Here is an 18,444-nt window from a genome sequence, read left to right on the forward strand (position 1 = left end):
AGTACCAAAACTTCAAGAGTCTCCGAAACAGACAGCCAAGGTAGATGGCTGACAGTCGAGGAGTGTGGGGCCTCTCTCTTAGAATCTTTATTCTTTACCCGACCTGGCTCTCTTTACGCTCACTTCCCCATTCAACACACTCTTCCTGGGTCATTATTCCATGTGTTATGTCTTCCTCATCTCTCCCGTGATCTTGAGGTTTTAGTCGTTCTTCCACCCCTTTATATGGTATTCTATCTTCTTCTCTCTGCCGATATATTTCAAAACATATCTCTGCTTTGGACTTCCTTACTTCTGGCCTAGAAGGTGTCTAAGTGGGAAGTGGACAGACACTCTTACGCTTACTTTTAAGAGTCTTCCCAGCATGCCCACATTTGTGGTACGCTCAACACGTCAAGACAAACCATGTCTGTCACATCTGTTGTCACCACAGAAAAGCCACAATATATTTCCACTTTTTCTTCTGGTTTCATCACACCATATCTAGTATTGCTTCTGGGATTGTTTACCTGGTTTAGGTTGATGGGGTTTGTTTACCTGGTTTTGGTTGATGGGGTTTGTTTACCTTCCTTTTACTCTGCTAAACTGTGACTACAAATTCTGGTCAGGTTCTTCTCTTCTCACGGCAACTTTCCTTTCCATTACCAATAACAGACAAGCTGCTGACAATTATCCTATCACTCCAGTAAACTGACTGTGAGATTATGCGCAGCACTCTGAACTCTTCTCTGCACCTCGTCTAATGGCTTGAACCATGTACATTTATAGAGTGTGCCCACCACATCAAGCCAAGCTGACATGGCTAAAAAGGATCCTGCTAAGTTGGTTACGGCTGTTGCTGCACCAGCTGCTGCGGCTGGAGATGCCTCTCTGAAGGGGCCACAGACTAAGGTAGACTCCAGTTTACTTTGGTGTATTAACCACGCTACAGTACAAGGCTCTTGAGGGTGAGGCTATCCCTGGGGTTAGGGGGCTATCATTGATCACTTGTTCGTTTCCTTGTCATTCTTTCGCTGTTTTCACACAATGTAGCCAAGATCATGAATTAACAGTGACACAGTAACAGAGACTCACAGTGCATTGGACGCAGTGAAGGATTTCTACTGTACCATTTTAGCCATTTATCAGACGATCTTATCCAGAGGGACTTACAGGAGCAATTAGAGTTAAGTACCTTGCTCAAGGGCACATGGACAGATTGTTCACCTAGTCGGCTCAGGGATTCGAATCAGCAACCTTTCGGTTACTGGCCCAAAGCTCTTAACCGCTCAGCTACCTGCCACCTGATTTACCATTCTGCAATTTTTTTGGACTACATTAGAAAGAGGGTGCTCTTGTTCCTGCATGAGTTCTACCTATGTAGGTTTGGTTGAATTGAGCCCACAGCCATCCAGAAGCTCAGTTGTATATAGGAGCTGAGCAGTATCACAGTAGTAGCCTAGTGTTGTATTCACTAACCTCTCCTGCTCTGGGTTACAGGTACAGGTGGAAGTAGTTCCCCCAGGAGCTAAGGCAGCCAAAGAAGTAAAACATCTCTCGCTTTTCTCTCTATTATTAGTTATTAAGTTTACCAATTTTATTACATTAAACATCTATATTTATTACATTCAGATAAGTTATTGCATTAACCAGTGTTATTGCATTAACCGTTGTTACAGGGTGTCAATACATTGAATTTGTTCTTTTTCTGTTGTATACATTGAGTATTAACTCATCCTTGATTGTAGCCGGCACCCATGCACCCAGCCAAAGCTACACCTCTTACCACGGGAGGAGGCAATATTGTAGGGGAGGCGACAACGCTATGGAAAGCTGAAGTACCAAAACTTCAAGAGTCTCCGAAACAGACAGCCAAGGTAGATGGCTGACAGTCGAGGAGTGTGGGGCCTCTCTCTTTGGATCTTTATTCTTTACCCGACCTGGCTCTCTTTACGCTCACTTCCCCATTCAACACACTCTTCCTGGGTCATTATTCCATGTGTTATGTCTTCCTCATCTCTCCCGTGATCTTGAGGTTTTAGTCGTTCTTCCACCCCTTTATATGGTATTCTATCTTCTTCTCTCTGCCGATATATTTCAAAACGTATCTCTGCTTTGGACTTCCTTACTTCTGGCCTAGAGGTGTCTGTGTGTCTAAGTGGGAAGTGGACAGGCACTTTTACTTTTAAGCTCTATGACTGAGTCTTCCCAGCATGCCCACACTTTGTTGCGCTCAACACGTCAAGACAAACCATGTCTGTCACATCTGTTGTCACCACAGAGAAGCCACAATATATTTCCACTTGTACTTTTTCTTCTGGTTGCAGCACACCATATCTAGTATTACTTCTGGGTTTGTTTTCCTGGTTTAGGTTGACAGGGTTTGTTTTCCTGGTTTAGGTTGACAGTTTTTTTTTACCTGGTTTAGGTTGACAGGGTTTGTTTACCTGGTTTAGGTTGACAGGGTTTGTTTACCTGGTTTAGGTTGATGCGGTATGTTTACCTCCCTATTACTCAACTAAACTGCGAAAACATATTCTGGTCAGGTACTTCTCTTCTCACGTCACCTTTCCTTTCCATTACCAATAACAGACAAGCTGCTGACAATCATCCTATCACTCCAGTAAACTGACTGTGAGATTATGCGCAGCACTCTGAACTCTTCTCTGCACCTCGTCTAATGGCTTGAACCATATGCGTTTATAGAGTGTGCCCACCACATCAAGCCAAGTTGACATGGCTAAAAAGGATCCTGCTAAGTTGGTTACGGCTGTTGCTGCACCAGCTGCTGCGGCTGGAGATGCCTCTCTGAAGGGGCCACAGACTAAGGTAGACTCCAGTTTACTTTGGTGTATTAACCACGCTACAGTACAAGGCTCTTGAGGGTGGGGCTATCCCTGAGGTTAGGGGGCTATCATTGAGCACTTGTTCGTTTCCTTGTCATTCTTTCACTGTTTTCACACAATGTATCCAAGATCATTTATTAACAGTGACACAGTAACAGAGACTCACAGTGCATTGGATGCAGTGAAGGATTTCTACTGTACCATTTTAGCCATTTATCAGACGCTTTTATCCAGAGGGACTTACAGGAGCAATTAGAGTTAAGTACCTTGCTCAAGGGCACATGGACAGATTGTTCACCTAGTCGGCTCAGGGATTCGAATCAGCAACCTTTCGGTTACTGGCCCAAAGCTCTTAACCGCTCAGCTACCTGCCACCTGATTTACGATTCTGCAATTTTTTTTGACTACATTAGAAAGAGGGTGCTCTTGTTCCTGCATGAGTTCTACCTATGTAGGTTTGGTTGAATTGAGCCCACAGCCACCCAGAAGCTCAGTTGTGTATAGGAGCTGAGCAGTATCACAGTAGTAGCCTAGTGTTGTATTCACTAACCTCTCCTGCTCTGGGTTACAGGTACAGGTGGAAGTAGTTCCCCCAGGAGCTAAGGCAGCCAAAAAGGTAAATCATCCATGTATCTTTTCTCTATGTGGGTTTGATTTTGCACTAAATTGATTGGCATGGAGTTGCATTGCTCGTGTTTGAGTTTTGTTGCATCATGTGTAGGAGCTTGCTGTGGACCCGTTCGATGCCCTGGCTGATTCCTTACCCTCATCAGAGTCTTTCGCCCCTGCAGCCCATGTATACACCGGGCCAGAGGTGATAGAGGTACAGAACCTTCACAGAGTGTGTGTGTGTGTGTGTGTGCACAGTGCAATTTAGATTGGGTTGTGTGTGTGCACCCGGTCACCATGTAAAACAGTGTGTGTTGTTGTATATGTCTCACAGCATGGATTATCCTCAAAGAAGGGAGTGATCTGTGGGGGGAACGACTGCCCACTGCCCCCAGGATACCGATTTGAAGACATGGTCAGTCTTTAAATCACCCTCCCCCTCCAGTGTTCTTCCTCCTCCTCATCATCATCACTTCTGCATCTTAATCCAACCCTCAGCCTTCTGCTTTTAGAGAGCTTTGAGTTTGCATGTATCTTTAGCTTTGTACTGCAGTACTCCCTTTGACATGAGACATTTGACTGGAACCCCTTGGTTATCAGGTCTTCCAACAGAGAGATACGCCCCATCCAGAAACAGCCCCTAGACCATGTCCTATCCCCTGGACACTTGTGTTAATCTGAGAGGAATGGATAGGTTTTAGCAATATGGACACATTTTCACCAAGCTGATCAGATGACAAGATGAAGTTAGGGTTTGTTTCTGGACTTTGCCAAAAAAGCCTGTATATAGTTACCACACTTTAATATTCTTTTGTCAATCTTTTGTCAGAACATGATCAGATTTTATTTAAATCTAGGTTTACTCAATTAGAATATATCATTAATGTACTTTTATTACATTGAATTACAATGTTAAATTACATTTTCATAGGCCCCAGTTGCAGATGTCAAGCCAAAAGATGTCCCGGTAAGTCATTGTATTTACTGCTAGGGGATACACTGTATGCTGGGGAGAAATATTGAGATATTGACTTTCTCCTCTCAATCTTTCTCACATACCCACATACTAATGCATGTGCGTACACACACACACACACACACACACACACACTAAAGGTACTAACCAAACCATAGGTCATCCCATGGTCTCTTCTGACAGTTTTGGGTACCTCCTACAGTGTGGAATGTTGCTTTGCGCTGTGGGGTGTTGGCTCTGCAAACAACATTAGACCCACCTCAACCAGCTGGCTCTAGTTCTGCTAAACCCATCCTTTATAAACACACCCACACACTAACAACAGATAAATAGTCATCACACACAATCACTCATTACTCCACACCTATTCACATATACACACTTGCACACACATTCACCCTCTGGGCCACACCTTGTTTTGTACTGTAGTTCTCTGTGTAGTATACCTCTGCTTCTAAGAGCTTATTAGGACAGAAGGCAAACTCTTTTACCCCTGAAGTGTGTTGTGTGAGTTGTCAAAAAAAAAAAGTGAGTTATCTAAAGTTGCCCGTTTGGTTATAAAGCGTTTTTTTTTAAATTACAGTTACATTTTAGTCCACTTCAGGGATTTGAACCAGCAACCTACTAGCCCAATGCTCTTAACCACTAGGCTTCCTGCCAAATCTGATGTTTTGTAAAGAGATTCTGCTCGGAGTCCTTTGCGGAGTGCTTTGTTGTGATTTAGATTCTAGGAAATGTGATTGGTGGGTGTGTCGGTTCTTTTGCTCCTGGTCTCTTTTAAATGGTTGGAGTTATTTTGACTCGCCCTCTAGTGGTGCAGTTGAAGACAAAACTGTTACTGTAATGCTTTGTGTATAACTGAGGTTATTTGTTTGCTTGTTTGTTTACTTGTATCAGAAACCCATGAGCACAGATGAGGCTCTGGACTCCCTGTCCTTTGGGTTCACAACCTCTATGGCTCCCATCCCCCAGAAACTGGAGAAGGTGAGACTTTGCACTATTAACAGGTTATAATCACTTATAAATCTATTAGAGCCCTGTTCCCTAAAACATGCATAAGGTTACAGAATGATTATTAGTCCCATAGTCTTTTGGGTGAGACTGAGGTCCTGACCAGTGATACTGTAAATAAGAAGTGAGGTGTCATTATAACCCAATGATATTTCATCTGTTGACAGAAAGTGGAAGACTTGGCTGCCATTGATGCCTTGTCTGCTGGCTTCTCAAAGTTTGCTCCACCTCCACCCGCTCCCATCAAGGTAAACAAAGACTGATAATTATTGTTCTTCAACCCTTCAGACTGTCATTAGCATGAGATGGTAAATTGTTATGAGAACCAATGTCAACTGACATAGCACAGTCATAATGGCACAGCACAATGTTTAGCTGTCTAAATCGCCGTGACCCCCAACCAACCTCTCCACTCACTGGACCCTTTTGATCACTCGACTGAGCATGCCTCTCCTTCATGTCAATATGCCTTGTCCATTGCTGTTCTGGTTAGTGTTTATTGGCTTATTTCACTGTAGAGCCTCTAGTCCTGCTCATTATACCTTATCTAACCTATTAGTTCCACCACCCACACATGCAATGACATCTCCTGGTTTCAATGATGTTTCTAGAGACAATATCTCTCTCTTCATCACTCAATACCTAGGTTTACCTCCACTGTATTCACATCCTACCTTGCCTTTGTCTGTACATTATACCTTGATGCTATTTTATCGCCCCCAGAAACCTCCTTTTACTCTCTGTTCCAGACGTTCTAAACGACCAATTCTTATTGCTTTTAGCCGCACCCTTATTCTACTACTACTCTGTTCATCTGGCGATGTAGAGGTGAATCCAGGCCCTGCAGTGCCTAGCTCCACTCCTATTCCCCAGGCGCTCTCTTTTGACGACTTCTGTAACCGTAATAGCCTTGGTTTCATGCATGTTAACATTAGAAGCCTCCTCCCTAAGTTTGTTCTATTCACTGCTTTAGCACACTCTGCCAACCCGGATGTTCTAGCTGTGTCTGAATCCTGGCTTAGGAAGACCACCAAAAATTCAGACATTTTAATTCCAAACTACAACATTTTCAGACAAGATAGAACTGCCAAAGGGGGCGGTGTTGCAATCTACGGCAAAGATAGCCTGCAGAGTTCTGTCCTACTATCCAGGTCTGTACCCAAACAATTTGAACTTCTACTTTTAAAAATCCACCTCTCTAAAAACAAGTCTCTCACCGTTGCCGCCTGCTATAGACCACCCTCTGCCCCCAGCTGTGCTCTGGACACCAAATGTGAACTGATTGCCCCCCATCTATCTTCAGAGCTTGTGCTGCTAGGCGACCTAAATTGGAACATGCTTAACACCCCAGCCATCCTACAATCTAAACTTGATGCCCTCAACCTCACACAAATAATCAATGAACCTACCAGGTACCTCCCCAAAGCCTTAAACACGGGCACCCTCATAGATATCATCCTAACCAACTTGCCCTCTAAATACACCTCTGCTGTTTTCAACCAAGATCTCAGCGATCACTGCCTCATTGCCTGCATCCGTAATGGGTCAGCGGTCAAACGACCTCCACTCATCACTGTAAAACGCTCCCTGAAACACTTCAGCGAGCAGGCCTTTCTAATCGACCTGGCCGGGGTATCCTGGAAGGATATTGATCTCATCCCGTCAGTAGAGGATGCCTGGATATTTTTTTTAAATGCCTTCCTAACCATCTTAAATAAACATGCCCCATTCAAGAAATTTATAACCAGGAATAGATATAGCCCTTGGTTCTCCCCAGACCTGACTGCCCTTAACCAACAAAAAAACATCCTATGGCGTTCTGCATTAGCATCGAACAGCCCCCGTGATATGCAGCTGTTCAGGGAAGCTAGAAACCATTATACACAGGCAGTTAGAAAAGCCAAGGCTAGCTTTTTCAAGCAGAAATTTGCTTCCTGCAACACTAACTCAAAAAAGTTCTGGGACACTGTAAAGTCCATGGAGAATAAGAACCCATCCTCCCAGCTGCCCACTGCACTGAAGATAGGAAACACTGTCACCACTGATAAATCCACCATAATTGAGAATTTCAATAAGCATTTTTCTACGGCTGGCCATGCTTTCCACCTGGCTACTCCTACCCCGGTCAACAGCACTGCACCCCCCACAACAACTCGCCCAAGCCTTCCCCATTTCTCCTTCTCCCAAATCTGCTCAGCTGATGTTCTGAATGAGCTGCAAAATCTGGACCCCTACAAATCAGCCGGGCTAGACAATCTGGACCCTTTCTTTCTAAAATTATCTGCCAAAATTGTTGCCACCCCTATTACTAGCCTGTTCAACCTCTCTTTCGTGTCGTCTGAGATTCCCAAAGATTGGAAAGCAGCTGCGGTCATCCCCCTCTTCAAAGGGGGTGACACTCTTGACCCAAACTGCTACAGACCTATATCTATCCTACCATGCCTTTCTAAGGTCTTCGAAAGCCAAGTCAACAAACAGATTACCGACCATTTCGAATCTCACCATACCTTCTCTGCTATGCAATCTGGTTTCAGAGCTGGTCATGGGTGCACCTCAGCCACGCTCAAGGTCCTAAATGATATCTTAACCGCCATCGATAAGAAACATTACTGTGCAGCCGTATTCATTGATCTGGCCAAGGCTTTCGACTCTGTCAAACACCACATCCTCATCGGCAGACTCGACAGCCTTGGTTTCTCAAATGATTGCCTCGCCTGGTTCACCAACTACTTCTCTGATAGAGTTCAGTGTGTCAAATCGGAGGGTCTGCTGTCCGGACCTCTGGCAGTCTCTATGGGGGTGCCACAGGGTTCAATTCTTGGACCGACTCTCTTCTCTGTATACATCAATGAGGTCGCTTTTGCTGCTGGTGAGTCTCTGATCCACCTCTATGCAGACGACACCATTCTGTATACTTCTGGCCCTTCTTTGGATACTGTGTTAACAACCCTCCAGGCAAGCTTCAATGCCATACAACTCTCCTTCCGTGGCCTCCAATTGCTCTTAAATACAAGTAAAACTAAATGCATGCTCTTCAACCGATCGCTACCTGTACCTACCCGCCTGTCCAACATTACTACTCTGGACGGCTCCGACTTAGAATATGTGGACAACTACAAATACTTAGGTGTCTGGTTAGACTGTAAACTCTCCTTCCAGACCCATATCAAACATCTCCAATCCAAAGTTAAATCTAGAATTGGCTTCCTATTTCGCAACAAAGCATCCTTCACTCATGCTGCCAAACATACCCTTGTAAAACTGACCATCCTACCAATCCTCGACTTTGGCGATGTCATTTACAAAATAGCCTCCAATACCCTACTCAACAAATTGGATGCAGTCGATCACAGTGCAATCCGTTTTGTCACCAAAGCCCCATATACTACCCACCATTGCGACCTGTACGCTCTCGTTGGCTGGCCCTCGCTTCATACTCGTCGCCAAACCCACTGGCTCCATGTCATCTACAAGACCCTGCTAGGTAAAGTCCCCCTTATCTCAGCTCGCTGGTCACCATTGCATCTCCCACCTGTAGCACACGCTCCAGCAGGTATATCTCTCTAGTCACCCCCAAAACCAATTATTTCTTTGGCCGCCTCTCCTTCCAGTTCTCTGCTGCCAATGACTGGAACGAACTACAAAAATCTCTGAAACTGGAAACACTTATCTCCCTCACTAGCTTTAAGTACCAACTGTCAGAGCAGCTCACAGATTACTGCACCTGTACATAGCCCACCTATAATTTAGCCCAAACAACTACCTCTTTCCCTACTGTATTTTATTTATTTATTTATTTTGCTCCTTTGCACCCCCATTATTTTTATTTCTACTTTGCACATTCTCCCATTGCAAATCTACCATTCCAGTGTTTTACTTGCTATATTGTATCTACTTTGCCACCATGGCCTTTTTGCCTTTACCTCCCTTATCTCACCTCATTTGCTCACATCGTATATAGACTTGTTTATACTGTATTATTGACTGTATGTTTGTTTTACTCCATGTGTAACTCTGTGTCGTTGTATGTGTCGAACTGCTTTGCTTTATCCTGGCCAGGTCGCAATTGTAAATGAGAACTTGTTCTCAACTTGCCTACCTGGTTAAATAAAGGTGAAATAAAAAAATACAATTTTTTAAAATGTAGCCCAGCTTGTTGGACAGCTAACTTGCTAGCCACCTACTGCTAATGCTAATGACATGTTGTATTTATGATACATACAAGATGACAATGACATATTAATGATGCTTACAAGATGACCATGTCATATCATTTTGACAGTGTCAGCTGTAATAGTTTATCACAACTGATATGTCATGCTAACGTTCTGTAAAGACAGCTTTCTAGTGAAAGCTTGAAATTAGCTGTCCCCTGTTCCTCTCAACTAGAACCTAAGAAACAGTATTTAAGAAAAAAAATAATCTTTCTCTTTTTCTAGAAAGCTGAAGAGTTTAAGTCTGCACCTGTGACCAAGTCTCCTGCTCCCCCCGTTGACAAGAAAGCTAAGGTGGAAAAGGTAAATAACACCAAAGAAAGCAGGTCCTACATCCTGCATGACTACATAACATAAGCCATGCATAATACACAATAAACAGTGACAAACGCTTATGTCCAGTGTTAAACTGGGATGTCCTATGTTGCAGCTGACGCTGTGCTACTGTTGTGTGGAGTACTTTGTCATCAAAAATGCTATATCCATGCAAATAGACAACAAACTCTTCTTCATTGGTGGGTGTGTCGGTTATTTTGCTCCTGGTCTCTTTTAAATGGTTGGAGTTATTTAGACTCGCCCTCTAGTGGTGCAGTTGAAGACAAAACTGTTACTGTAATGCTTTGTGTATAACTGAGGTTATTTGTTTGCTTGTTTGTTTACTTATATCAGAAACCTATGAGCACAGATAAGGCTCTGGACTCCCAGTCTTTTGGGTTCACAACCTCTATGCCTCCCATCCCTCAGAAACTGGAGAAGGTGAGACTTTGCACTATTAACAGGTTATAATCACTTATAAATCAATTAGAGCCCTGTTCCCTAAAACATGCATAAGTTTACAGAATGATTATTAGTCCCATAGTCTTTTGGGTGAGACTGAGGTCCTGACCAGTGATACTGTAAATAAGAAGTGAGGTGTCATTATAACCCAATGATATTTCATCTGTTGACAGAAAGTGGAAGACTTGGCTGCCATTGATGCCTTGTCTGCTGGCTTCTCAAAGTTTGCTCCACCTCCACCCGCTCCCATCAAGGTAAACAAAGACTGATAATTATTGTTCTTCAACCCTTCAGACTGTCATTAGCATGAGATGGTAAATTGTTATGAGAACCAATGTCAACTGACATAGCACAGTCATAATGGCACAGCACAATGTAGCCTAGCTTGTTGGACAGCTAACTTGTTAGCCACCTACTGCTAATGCTAATGACATGTTGTATTTATGATACATACAAGATGACCATGACATATAATTTTAACACAGTGTCAGCTGTAATAGCTTATGACAACTGATATGTCATGCTAACGTTCTGTAAAGACAGCTTTCTAGTGAAAGCTTGAAATTAGCTGTCCTCTGTTCCTCTCAACTAGAACCTAAGAAACAGTATTTAACAAACCAAATAATCTTTCTCTTCTTCTAGAAAGCTGAAGAGTTTAAGTCTGCACCTGTGACCAAGTCTCCTGCTCCCCCCGTTGACAAGAAAGCTAATGTGGAAAAGGTAAATAACACCAAAGAAAGCAGGTCCTACATCCTGCATGACTACATAACATAAGCCATGCATAATACACAATAAACAGTGACAAACGCTTATGGCCAGTGTTAAACTGGGATGTCCTATGTTGCAGCTGACGCTGTGCTACTGTTGTGTTGAGTACTTTGTCATCAAAAATGCTATATCCATGCAAATAGACAACAAACTCTTCTTCATTGGTGGGTGTGTCGGTTCTTTTGCTCCTGGTCTCTTTTAAATGGTTGGAGTTATTTTGACTCGCCCTCTAGTGGTGCAGTTGAAGACAAAACTGTTACTGTAATGCTTTGTGTATAACTGAGGTTATTTGTTTGCTTGTTTGTTTACTTGTATCAGAAACCCATGAGCACAGATAAGGCTCTGGACTCCCAGTCTTTTGGGTTCACAACCTCTATGCCTCCCATCCCTCAGAAACTGGAGAAGGTGAGACTTTGCACTATTAACAGGTTATAATCACTTATAAATCAATTAGAGCCCTGTTCCCTAAAACATGCATAAGGTTACAGAATGATTATTAGTCCCATAGTCTTTTGGGTGAGACTGAGGTCCTGACCAGTGATACTGTAAATAAGAAGTGAGGTGTCATTATAACCCAATGATATTTCATCTGTTGACAGAAAGTGGAAGACTTGGCTGCCATTGATGCCTTGTCTGCTGGCTTCTCAAACTTTGCTCCACCTCCACCCGCTCCCATCAAGGTAAACAAAGACTGATAATATTGTTCTTCAACCCTTCATTGTAAAACTGTTATTAGCATGAGATGGTAAACTGTTATGAGAACCAATATCAAGTTGTGTCAACTGACATAACACAGTCATAATGACACATAGCACAATTTTTATTTATTTTTTTTATTTTTTTATTTTACCTTTATTTAACCAGGTAGGCAAGTTGAGAACAAGTTCTCATTTACAATTGCGACCTGGCCAAGATAAAGCAAAGCAGTTCGACAGATACAACAACACAGAGTTACACATGGAGTAAAACAATCATACAGTCAATAATAAAGTATAAACAAGTCTATATACAATGTGAGCAAATGAGGTGAGAAGGGAGGTAAAGGCAAAAAAGGCCTTGGTGGCAAGGTAAATACAATATAGCAAGTAAAACACTGGAATGGTAGTTTTGCAATGGAAGAATGTGCAAAGTAGAAATACAAATAATGGGGTGCAAAGGAGCAAAATAAATAAATAAATTAAATACAGTTGGGAAAGAGGTAGTTGATAGGGCTAAATTATAGGTGGGCTATGTACAGGTGCAGTAATCTGTGAGCTGCTCTGACAGTTGGTGCTTAAAGCTAGTGAGGGAGATAAGTGTTTCCAGTTTCAGAGATTTTTGTAGTTCGTTCCAGTCATTGGCAGCAGAGAACTGGAAAGAGAGGCGGCCAAAGAAAGAATTGGTTTTGGGGGTGACTAGAGAGATATACCTGCTGGAGCGTGTGCTACAGGTGGGAGATGCTATGGTGACCAGCGAGCTGAGATAAGGGGGGACTTTACCTAGCAGGGTCTTGTAGATGACATGGAGCCAGTGGGTTTGGCGACGAGTATGAAGCGAGGGCCAGCCAACGAGAGCGTACAGGTCGCAATGGTGGGTAGTATATGGGGCTTTGGTGACAAAACGGATTGCACTGTGATAGACTGCATCCAATTTGTTGAGTAGGGTATTGGAGGCTATTTTGTAAATTACATCGCCAAAGTCGAGGATTGGTAGGATGGTCAGTTTTACAAGGGTATGTTTGGCAGCATGAGTGAAGGATGCTTTGTTGCGAAATAGGAAGCCAATTCTAGATTTAACTTTGGATTGGAGATGTTTGATATGGGTCTGGAAGGAGAGTTTACAGTCTAACCAGACACCTAAGTATTTGTAGTTGTCCACGTATTCTAAGTCAGAGCCGTCCAGAGTAGTGATGTTGGACAGGCGGGTAGGTGCAGGTAGCGATCGGTTGAAGAGCATGCATTTAGTTTTACTTGTATTTAAGAGCAATTGGAGGCCACGGAAGGAGAGTTGTATGGCATTGAAGCTTGCATGTGGGCTACCTTGTTGGACAGCTAACTTCCTAGCCACCTACTGCTTATCATGTCATGACATATTAATGATGCTTACAAGATGACCATGTCATATCATTTTGACAGTGTCAGCTGTAATAGTTTATCACAACTGTGATGTAATTTTAATGTTCTGTAAAGACAGCTTTCTAGTGAAGGCTTCAAATGAACGTTCCCCTGTTCCGCTTAACTAGAACCAAAGAAACAGTATTTAACAAACCAAATAATCTCTCTTCTTCTTCCAGAAAGCTGAAGTGTTTAAGTCTGCACCTGTGACCAAGTCTCCTGCTCCCCCCGTTGACAAGAAAGCTAAGGTGGAAAAGGTAAATAACACCAAAGAAAGCAGGTCCTACATCCTGCATGACTACATAACATAAGCCATGCATAATACACAATAAACAGTGACAAACGCTTATGTCCAGTGTTAAACTGGGATGTCCAATGTTGCAGCTGACGCTGTGCTACTGTTGTGTGGAGTACTTTGTCATCAAAAATGCTATATCCATGCAAATAGACAACAAACTCTTCAACTATTCTATGTTATACTTATGTCGGGTTGTGAAGCTGTTATCTATTGACTTGTGTTTGTGTTTCAGTTTGCTGATGACTTCTCTCTGATGTCCGGATTGGACTCCCCACTGGCCACCAAGCCCAAGACAGATGGGGTTTGTCATATGAGGGCTACAGTTTCTAGGTTGATGGGGTTTGTTTATCTGCTTTAGGATGATGGGGTTTGTTTAACTGGTTTAGGTTGATGGGGTTTGTTTACCTTCCTATTACTCTACTAAACTGTGACATTGTCATTTTTTCGCTGTTTTCACACAATGTATCGAAGATCATGAATTAACAGAGTGACACAGGAACAGAGACTCCTCAGTGCATTGGATGCAGTGAAGGATTTCTACTGAACCATTTTAGCCATATAGCAGACGCTCTTATCCAGAGGGACTTACAGGAGCAATTAGAGTTAAGTACCTTGCTCAAGGGCACATGGACAGATTGTTCACCTAGTCGGCTCAGGGATTCGAATCAGCAACCTTTCGGTTACTGGCCCAAAGCTCTTAACCGCTCAGCTACCTGCCACCTGATTTACCATTCTGCAATTTTTTTGGACTACATTAGAAAGAGGGTGCTCTTGTTCCTGCATGAGTTCTACCTATGTAGGTTTGGTTGAATTGAGCCCACAGCCATCCAGAAGCTCAGTTGTGTATAGGAGCTGAGCAGTATCCCAGATAGCCTAGTGTTGTATTCACTAACCTCTCCTGCTCTGGGTTACAGGTACAGGTGGAAGTAGTTCCCCCAGGAGCTAAGGCAGCCAAAGAGGTAAAACATCTCTCACTTTTCTCTCTATTATTAGTTATTAAGTTTACCAATTTTATTACATTAAACATCTATATTTATTACATTCAGATAAGTTATTGCATTAACCAGTGTTATTGCATTAACCGTTGTTACAGGGTGTCAATACATTGAATTTGTTCTTTTTCTGTTGTATACATTGAGTATTAACTCATCCTTGATTGTAGCCGGCACCCATGCACCCAGCCAAAGCTACACCTCTTACCACGGGAGGAGGCAATATTGTAGGGGAGGCGACAACGCTATGGAAAGCTGAAGTACCAAAACTTCAAGAGTCTCCGAAACAGACAGCCAAGGTAGATGGCAGACAGTCGAGGAGTGTGGGGCCTCTCTCTTTGGATCTTTATTCTTTACCCGACCTGGCTCTCTTTACGCTCACTTCCCCATTCAACACACTCTTCCTGTGTCATTATTCCATGTGTTATGTCTTCCTCATCTCTCCCGTGATCTTGAGGTTTTAGTCGTTCTTCCACCCCTTTATATGGTATTCTATCTTCTTCTCTCTGCCGATATATTTCAAAACGTATCTCTGCTTTGGACTTCCTTACTTCTGGCCTAGAAGGTGTCTGTGTGTCTAAGTGGGAAGTGAACAGGCACTTTTACTTTTAAGCTCTATGACTGAGTCTTCCCAGCATGCCCACACTTTGTTGCGCTCAACACGTCAAGACAAACCATGTCTGTCACATCTGTTGTCACCACAGAGAAGCCACAATATATTTCCACTTTTTCTTCTGGTTGCAGCACACCATATCTAGTATTACTTCTGGGTTTGTTTTCCTGGTTTAGGTTGACAGTTTTTTTTTACCTGGTTTAGGTTGACAGGGTTTGTTTACCTGGTTTAGGTTGACAGGGTTTGTTTACCTGGTTTAGGTTGACAGGGTTTGTTTTCCTGGTTTAGGTTGACAGTTTTTTTTTTACCTGGTTTAGGTTGACAGGATTTGTTTACCTGGTTTAGGTTGACAGGATTTGTTTACCTGGTTTAGGTTGACAGGGTTTGTTTACCAGGTTTAGGTTGATGCGGTATGTTTACCTCCCTATTACTCAACTAAACTGCGAAAACATATTCTGGTCAGGTACTTCTCTTCTCACGGCACCTTTCCTTTCCATTACCAATAACAGACAAGCTGCTAACAATCATCCTATCACTCCAGTAAACTGACTGTGAGATTATGCGCAGCACTCTGAACTCTTCTCTGCACCTCGTCTAATGGCTTGAACCATATGCGTTTATAGAGTGTGCCCACCACATCAAGCCAAGTTGACATGGCTAAAAAGGATCCTGCTAAGTTGGTTACGGCTGTTGCTGCACCAGCTGCTGCGGCTGGAGATGCCTCTCTGAAGGGGCCACAGACTAAGGTAGACTCCAGTTTACTTTGGTGTATTAACCACGCTACAGTACAAGGCTCTTGAGGGTGGGGCTATCCCTGAGGTTAGGGGGCTATCATTGAGCACTTGTTCGTTTCCTTGTCATTCTTTCACTGTTTTCACACAATGTATCCAAGATCATTTATTAACAGTGACACAGTAACAGAGACTCACAGTGCATTGGATGCAGTGAAGGATTTCTACTGTACCATTTTAGCCATTTATCAGACGCTTTTATCCAGAGGGACTTACAGGAGCAATTAGAGTTAAGTACCTTGCTCAAGGGCACATGGACAGATTGTTCACCTAGTCGGCTCAGGGATTCGAATCAGCAACCTTTCGGTTACTGGCCCAAAGCTCTTAACCGCTCAGCTACCTGCCACCTGATTTACGATTCTGCAATTTTTTTTGACTACATTAGAAAGAGGGTGCTCTTGTTCCTGCATGAGTTCTACCTATGTAGGTTTGGTTGAATTGAGCCCACAGCCACCCAGAAGCTCAGTTGTGTATAGGAGCTGAGCAGTATCACAGTAGTAGCCTAGTGTTGTATTCACTAACCTCTCCTGCTCTGGGTTACAGGTACAGGTGGAAGTAGTTCCCCCAGGAGCTAAGGCAGCCAAAAAGGTAAATCATCCATGTATCTTTTCTCTATGTGGGTTTGATTTTGCACTAAATTGATTGGCATGGAGTTGCATTGCTCGTGTTTGAGTTTTGTTGCATCATGTGTAGGAGCTTGCTGTGGACCCGTTCGATGCCCTGGCTGATTCCTTACCCTCATCAGAGTCTTTCGCCCCTGCAGCCCATGTATACACCGGGCCAGAGGTGATAGAGGTACAGAACCTTCACAGAGTGTGTGTGTGTGTGTGTGTGCACAGTGCAATTTAGATTGGGTTGTGTGTGTGCACCCGGTCACCATGTAAAACAGTGTGTGTTGTTGTATATGTCTCACAGCATGGATTATCCTCAAAGAAGGGAGTGATCTGTGGGGGGAACGACTGCCCACTGCCCCCAGGATACCGATTTGAAGACATGGTCAGTCTTTAAATCACCCTCCCCCTCCAGTGTTCTTCCTCCTCCTCATCATCATCACTTCTGCATCTTAATCCAACCCTCAGCCTTCTGCTTTTAGAGAGCTTTGAGTTTGCATGTATCTTTAGCTTTGTACTGCAGTACTCCCTTTGACATGAGACATTTGACTGGAACCCCTTGGTTATCAGGTCTTCCAACAGAGAGATACGCCCAATCCAGAAACAGCCCCTAGACCATGTCCTATCCCCTGGACACTTGTGTTAATCTGAGAGGAATGGATAGGTTTTAGCAATATGGACACATTTTCACCAAGCTGATCAGATGACAAGATGAAGTTAGGGTTTGTTTCTGGACTTTGCCAAAAAAGCCTGTATATAGTTACCACACTTTAATATTCTTTTGTCAATCTTTTGTCAGAACATGATCAGATTTTATTTAAATCTAGGTTTACTCAATTAGAATATATCATTAATGTACTTTTATTACATTGAATTACAATGTTAAATTACATTTTCATAGGCCCCAGTTGCAGATGTCAAGCCAAAAGATGTCCCGGTAAGTCATTGTATTTACTGCTAGGGGATACACTGTATGCTGGGGAGAAATATTGAGATATTGACTTTCTCCTCTCAATCTTTCTCACATACCCACATACTAATGCATGTGCATACACACACACACACACACACACACACACACACACACACACACACACACACTAAAGGTACTAACCAAACCATAGGTCATCCCATGGTCTCTTCTGACAGTTTTGGGTACCTCCTACAGTGTGGAATGTTGCTTTGCGCTGTGGGGTGTTGGCTCTGCAAACAACATTAGACCCACCTCAACCAGCTGGCTCTGGTTCTGCTAAACCCATCCTTTATAAACACACCCACACACTAACAACAGATAAATAGTCAACACACAATCACTCATTACTCCACACCTATTCACGTATACACACTTGCACACACATTCACCCTCTGGGCCACACCTTGTTTTGTACTGTAGTTCTCTGTGTAGTATACCTCTGCTTCTAAGAGCTTGTTAGGACAGAAGGCAAACTCTTTTACCCCTGAAGTGTGTTGTGTGAGTTGTCAAAAAAAAAAAGTGAGTTATCTAAAGTTGCCCGTTTGGTTATAAAGCGTTTTTTTTTTAAATTACAGTTACATTTTAGTCCACTTCAGGGATTTGAACCAGCAACCTACTAGCCCAATGCTCTTAACCACTAGGCTTCCTGCCAAATCTGATGTTTTGTAAAGAGATTCTGCTCGGAGTCCTTTGCGGAGTGCTTTGTTGTGATTTAGATTCTAGGAAATGTGATTGGTGGGTGTGTCGGTTCTTTTGCTCCTGGTCTCTTTTAAATGGTTGGAGTTATTTTGACTCGCCCTCTAGTGGTGCAGTTGAAGACAAAACTGTTACTGTAATGCTTTGTGTATAACTGAGGTTATTTGTTTGCTTGTTTGTTTACTTGTATCAGAAAC

The 18,444-nt window shown here is 43.0% G+C and overlaps 1 protein-coding gene across 1 annotated transcript in view; it reads left to right on the plus strand.

Moving 5' to 3' along the window:
• Positions 1–407: 407 nt before the first annotated feature.
• cast (calpastatin long) overlaps positions 408–18,444 on the plus strand; it is a gene marked incomplete at its 5' end in the record, with an annotated part of 43,139 nt that continues 25,102 nt past the window's right edge. Inside the window, 1 exon segment of the mRNA NM_001124538.1 lies at positions 408–518.

This window comes from Oncorhynchus mykiss, chromosome 7 (assembly GCF_013265735.2).
Source record: "Oncorhynchus mykiss isolate Arlee chromosome 7, USDA_OmykA_1.1, whole genome shotgun sequence".
Lineage (NCBI taxonomy): Eukaryota > Metazoa > Chordata > Actinopteri > Salmoniformes > Salmonidae > Oncorhynchus > Oncorhynchus mykiss.